General features: G+C 48.9%; 1 protein-coding gene across 1 annotated transcript in view; it reads right to left on the reverse strand.

The window, feature by feature from the left end:
- ELOC (elongin C) overlaps positions 1–4,959 on the reverse strand; it is a 20,775-nt gene extending 15,816 nt beyond the window's left edge. Inside the window, exon 1 of the mRNA XM_090040190.1 lies at positions 4,860–4,959. The gene's annotated coding sequence lies outside the window, so the exon portion shown is untranslated. The remainder of the gene's footprint in view (positions 1–4,859) is intronic.
- Positions 4,960–6,000: the final 1,041 nt, after the last annotated feature.

The following is a 6,000-nucleotide window of genomic DNA, read 5'->3' on the forward strand; positions in this document are numbered from 1 at the left end:
GTGCAAAGTGCCACAGGGTTGCCTAGGTGCAGGCTCCAGGCTGTTTCAGCAGGAAGGTAGCCGGGGGCAGGGAAGTGCAGCACAGGCATGCACAGGCCCACAGATAAGTATCTACAGTATGCATGCCACCAGAAATGCAGCCAAGCTCTACGCAGAGCAGCACCCAGCAGGTAAGTCTATGGAGAAGGGGCGGGAGGGAGGGGCAGATTAAGGCCCCCACAGTGAGGGAGTTGGCAGGGGAGTGGGGTAGGGGCAGGTCATGGGATTGAGCTATGGGCAGCTCGTCTAGAGGCACAGAGGGGCCTACCACTGCACACCTCTGGGGCAGGCATGGGGGACATGTGCCCCTCAAATTTGTGCAAGGGGCAGAGGCAGGCCTGCTGTGGGCTGGGGTTTTGAGCCTTGCTGTCTTTGCCTCAGGAGCTGCGCACTGGCCACACATACCCTGCCTACCTGGCAGTGGGAGGCACAACATGCCTTTGCCCAGGGAACTGTGTGATGCCAGCAGAGCAAAGCCCCAGCCCACAGCAGGCAGCCCACCTCTGCCCTGCACACAAGTCTGGGGGGCACAAGCCCCCCCATGCGTCCCTCAGGGGTACACACAGGAATGAGAGGCCATGCCTCCCCTGCAGCCCTGGACAAGTTGCCTATGGCTTCGTCCCATGATCCACCCCAGCCCTGGGGCCACATTCACCCTAGCACTTGCCCTTCTCCCTTCTTCCCCATGGAGGCTTGATCTGCCCCCCTCCTCCCCCCAACCTTCCCTGCCACAGACTTACCTGATGGGCACTGCTCTACACATTTCTGGGCTGCATTCCTATAGGGTTATCATATTGCATTTTTAAAAAAGAAGACACCGGGGGGGGGAGGAAGGGGGGCACACAGTGATATCCCCATGCCCTGCCCCTCTCTCCCAAGCCACAGCCGCCCCCCCCACCCCCCGCCCGCTGCTGCACCTCACTCCTTACCCACAGTATTCCACATCCTGCCAGGGCACGCAAGGACTCTCCTCCCCCGGCTCCAACCCCCCCCCCCCCCCCCACACAAATCCCTGCCCCCCCCCGGTACAAAGTACCTGCATAATTTTGCATAGTTTGGGAGGGTTTTTTTAGCTGTGCGATTAAATTTGTGATTAATTGTGGCTAATTATTTTAAATCACACAACTAATCGCAATTAAAATTTTTAATCATTTGACAGCCTTTGTATATTTAAATCAAATATCAGGGAGAACTTTCCAAGTGCGAGCACACTGGGACCTTAACAGTCAACTAATTCAACATCCAGGTCATATGGAAGATTTGCTATTCTTATACCAGTCCAGAAACATACCTATCCAGCCTCTACCTGAAAATCTCCACGGAAGGAGATGCCACAGCTTTCCTAAGCATTTACCCCAGGTCTTCACACAACAGCAAATACATGCTACATGCTTTCCACCACCCAAGTAGTTGAGCAGGTTGTTGTGGGTAAGAAGGGTAGAACAGGAACAGATATAGCCTCAGTTCTATTGTGAAATCCTTCAGACTTGGATAGAAATAATCTTTATCCTTGAGTCTAACTCCAACATGTTATATTCTTACAGTATGTTCTAGGATACCTATTTTTCAGAATACCAGAGAAGTAAAGTAATGTGAACACCTTCACCATCACTAATTAGCGTATAGTACCATCACAAATTTTCCTACCCCCAGATTTCAATACCACATTACACTAATGAAAATAATAAATAAATGGATTAAGTGGACATCAGCTTTTTAATTGCACAGTCAAGATTTAAGTTCTGTTTATATTCCAGGTTAGACATTTCATTCCAAGACCTTACATTTGTTTGTTTCTATATTACTACTCTTCCCCCCACCATTTTTAAATTGGCATTCACACTTCAGTTTCTTCACAGAATTGAACAAAGGAATTAGTGTGAATCAAAACTGAAGTACTTTAGTAGACAAGCAAGAGGACAAGCCTGCACAGTGTCAGATATTTTCAACCACCAAACTTGTACTTCCAACAGTAACCTGAAATTTATCAGGAAAGTAAACTAAGAAAAGATGGTGGGGGCAACAGTCAGGTATCACAATATACAAGGAGAATAGTTTAAACAGCAATCATACAACTAACATTATTTAGCAAGTTTGCCAGGATTTTTTGTGTTTGTTTGTTTGTATTTAAAGGTTACCAGTTTCAACTTCCTTTCCATTTTAAAGGGAAAGTTAGTAGCTTCTGTCCAATAACAGAGAGAGTTCTTAATCATTGCCTGCCTGCTTCAAGTTTTTGTAGGACCTAGATTCCCACCCCCTCCCCACCTCATGATTATTTATTCATTAAAAAAAAACAAAAACCAACCATTACTTAATTTATCTTGCAGAAAAAATAAATGACACTGACTGAAAAAATTTTTTTTGAAAGGAACACCACCTCTGATATCAAGCTAATTTCTCACCCCACACTGAAATCAAAATTTGATTACAGGTTCATTTAAGAAAAATAAAATGTGAAATTTCACAATACTTAGAAGTGTTTTGTAGTATAAAACACCGTAGCTGACCGTGGTTCAAAGACTTCAGTTTAGCCTCAAAGATAGTTTAGTTTAACCTTAAATGAAGTTTCCCCCTCTACCTCTATTAAACAAACACATTCTTAAATTGAACCTGCCTTAATGCAATTCATCAGAAACATGAACAATGGCACACAAATATATATATATATTTTTTAAACTTTTCAAACTAGTTATCATGTACCAAGAAGTGTGTCCATATTGGCTCTGCAGGTGATGGAAGAGACAAAAAAAAAAATGAGGAAAGAGAATGGTAAAAGGACAACTCTACACAAGGAATGGCAACCTACAAATTCTCCATCATTGTGGTAGGAGTTACTCCCAGTCTCTTCATTTAACACAAAATGTTCTTATGAGGCGTTAAAGAACCAATTGGGTCTCCCAATTATTTCACCATAAAATGCCTCAAGCAAGCCTTCCCCCAAGCCCTTCTCAGAGGCCTACTTAGGAAAACAGACAAAACTACCCTGCCTTCTGCCTGCCTGCCCCACCTCACCTGAAATAGTGTCAGACCAAGTTCAGGGAACTCTCAGGTGCCTTTTTTACTATCCCAACTAAAATCATTCCTCATTTGTACAAAAGCCAAAGGCTTCCAGAGCTTCCACTGATGCCAATGCTCTTTCCAATAAGCCAGCAGGGGATTACTTAAAAACATTCTTAATGTAAAGAAAAGTGACCTGCAGAAGGAATTCCAGTTGCCTTCAGGAGAAAACAGTAACTTACAAGAAACATTTGGCACAAGAAAAGGAAATTAAGTTTACCAATTCAGTCTCCCTGTAGTGCCAGTCTTAGGGCACCATAACAGCATAAGAAGTGCCATACTGGGTCAGACCAGTGGTCCATAGTCCCACCAAGCCCCAAGACCTCTTGGTCAACCTCCTCCTGGCCCTCGCCAAGCCAGTGATACATCTCACCAGAAATGAGGCTCTGGCCAGGAGGATCCCCAGGGATCACGGGGGCCACTCTCCTGTCTCTGATCTGATCCCGTCTCCTGGCAAAGTTTCGCTGTGAAGTGAACAAGTCCAAGGAGCCAGTCGACAAGGGTCAGCAGGCCCTTTCCAGCGTGGTCTGCTTGGTGTGTCCCCCATGGTGCACTCATTTTAAAATCGGTGACCTCACTCCTTGCCTTCAGTTGTCCCCAAAAATCCAGAAATGATTTGTCGTCTACCTCACTTTTTAAGGGAGACTTATTGTGTTTCCTAGTGAGTACTGGCCCCCATTTACCACACCATGAAAGTTGCTCTGGCCAGGAGGAACCTAGGCAAGTGTGGGGTTGCCTTCCACTCACGTCCCTGGGCATTTTCACTGGTCAGTATCCACAGGCTCCCTCAATTAATTCAGGGGGCAGTGGGTGTTAGCGGGTGCGCTCTGCTTGGTGTCTCCTTCCAGCTCCTTTGTTATAAATCTGTGACTTCATTCCCTTCCCTTTCTCTTTATTTGTCCCACACATTCAGTTGTGACTGCCCTTTAAGGGAGGAAGTTGTGTTTCCTTGTGGGTATTAGCTCAGGCTTCCCCATGGTATGACAAACAGATCTGGTCAGCTTCCTCCTGGCTCTAGCCAAGAAGGCCATCAAACAAACCAAGAAGGTGGCAATGGCTGGAAGAAGTCCAGGTCAGCATAGAGCTGTTTTCCTGTCTCACTCCTCCACTCACATCTCCAGGCAAAGTTTCCCTGCTCAGCCTCCACAGGCTCCCTGAACTTGCTTGGGAAGGGGGGGGGGGGGCAGTGGTTCTTGGCTGCATGGGTGTGCTCTGCTCAGCATCTGCTTCTGGACCCCTTATTAACTTGAGCAAGGAGATGGGAAGGGAGTGACAGTCACATCTCCACCCCTAAATTAGTCACTATATCTTTATTGAACTTTTTTTGAGTCCTGGCTGCTGCCCTCCGGGTGGATACTTCTCTCCCTTCGTGGGGTTCGTGGACCCAGCTGGAGAGTGCTGGGCTCAGCTCCACGTCCCCTTCCCTTGGCACCGCCAACAGGCGCTTTTCCCACAGCAGCAGGGCTGGACGCTTTGGAGGAAGAGCACTGAGCGGGTGTCTCGAGGACGACGCAGCCCTCTCCGGCCCCGCCGTGGCTGAAGCAGAGACGCCAGAGAGGAGCGAGGGGTGGGCGCCACGCACCCGGCCCGGGACAGGCATCGCCAGGCTCCTGGGCCGCCCCCGCCCCAGGCGGCGACATTTCTGCCCGCAGAGGCGAGGCCCGACTCCTCGGTCGGGGCAGGGCCTCGGGGTCGCTACCGCCGCCCTCCCGCCCCACGGGCCGCCCCCCGAGCCGCGCCGCGCCCACCCCGCCCGGACTCGCCTGTCAACGCCGCTACCTCTGCCCCTGCTCGCGGGGCCCCGCTTGCTTCCTAGTCAGCTGCGCCTCAATCACTTCCGGGAGGTCACGCCCGCCTTCCGCGCAGAACGACAACCGGGTCGCTCGCCCTCGAAAGCTGGCAGCGCCTCACTTCCAGCATACCGCGCGGAGGGGCGCGAGGCGTTCTGGGAGATGTAGTCCGTGCTCCGCCCCGCACACGTGGGCAGGGGATTCTAGGGTTCTCTCCACCATGTTAGAGCAGGGGTAGGCTAGGGGTTGTGCTGTGCGGTGCCGTGGCCGCACGTAGTGCTGGCCTGCAACTAACCCATCAGGCTCCCCAGAGCAGGGGCTTGGTTTAAACTATGAAATGCTAAAAGTCTGCTCCTTTTGGGGCTCATGGTACTCGCCTACCCCTGGAGGCTTGGTGCTTGTCACAGTTACTTAAACAATTGCAAGGTGTGAAAAGTTACACTTACATGCTGAAGGATACCCAAAATGGTTTCATGTCCCCAACCCTGGAAGTTTTCAAGAGACTGGCCAGACACCTTGCTGGGGCTGGACTCCATGATCTTTCAAAGTCCCTTCCAGCCCTTGATTTCTATGATGTCTATGATGATATGGCACTTTCTCACTCCAAGGTGTCTTGAGACAATTGCATCTAGAGACTAGAGAAAGGAGACTAAAGAGGCAAGGCCTTTTCAGTTTGGAAGAGATGCTTGGGGGGCGGGGCATGGATAAGGGTTTACAAAACTGAGAGGTGGAGGTGAGAGCTCTTGGATGGCCAAGAGCCAAAATCACCTTTTTCCATATGTGTGGGACAGTTTATAACACAAAATACCACATGTTTACTCTACTGGGAATAGGCTGGGGTTCAGAAATTAAAAAAAAAAAACCAGACCTAAAAAATCATACTGTATCACAACAAAACAGTATTCTTAAATTTAAAAACGATGTAGGGATCAATGTAACTATTCTGGGGCCTACTCATTATTTTTACCAATATAGAAACAGAGTTCCATGTCTCTTGGACATCCAGAAAATTAAACTAATGCTCACACCTGCAAGACTGATTTTGGTAGCTTGCCTAGTGTTGTGGAGGAGCTTTATGGCAGTGATCAGTTCTCCAAGGCAGGGTTAACTATTA

Source organism: Crocodylus siamensis, chromosome 3 (assembly GCF_052110815.1).
Source record: "Crocodylus siamensis isolate JL-2025a chromosome 3, ASM5211081v1, whole genome shotgun sequence".
NCBI classification, from domain to species: Eukaryota; Metazoa; Chordata; order Crocodylia; family Crocodylidae; genus Crocodylus; species Crocodylus siamensis.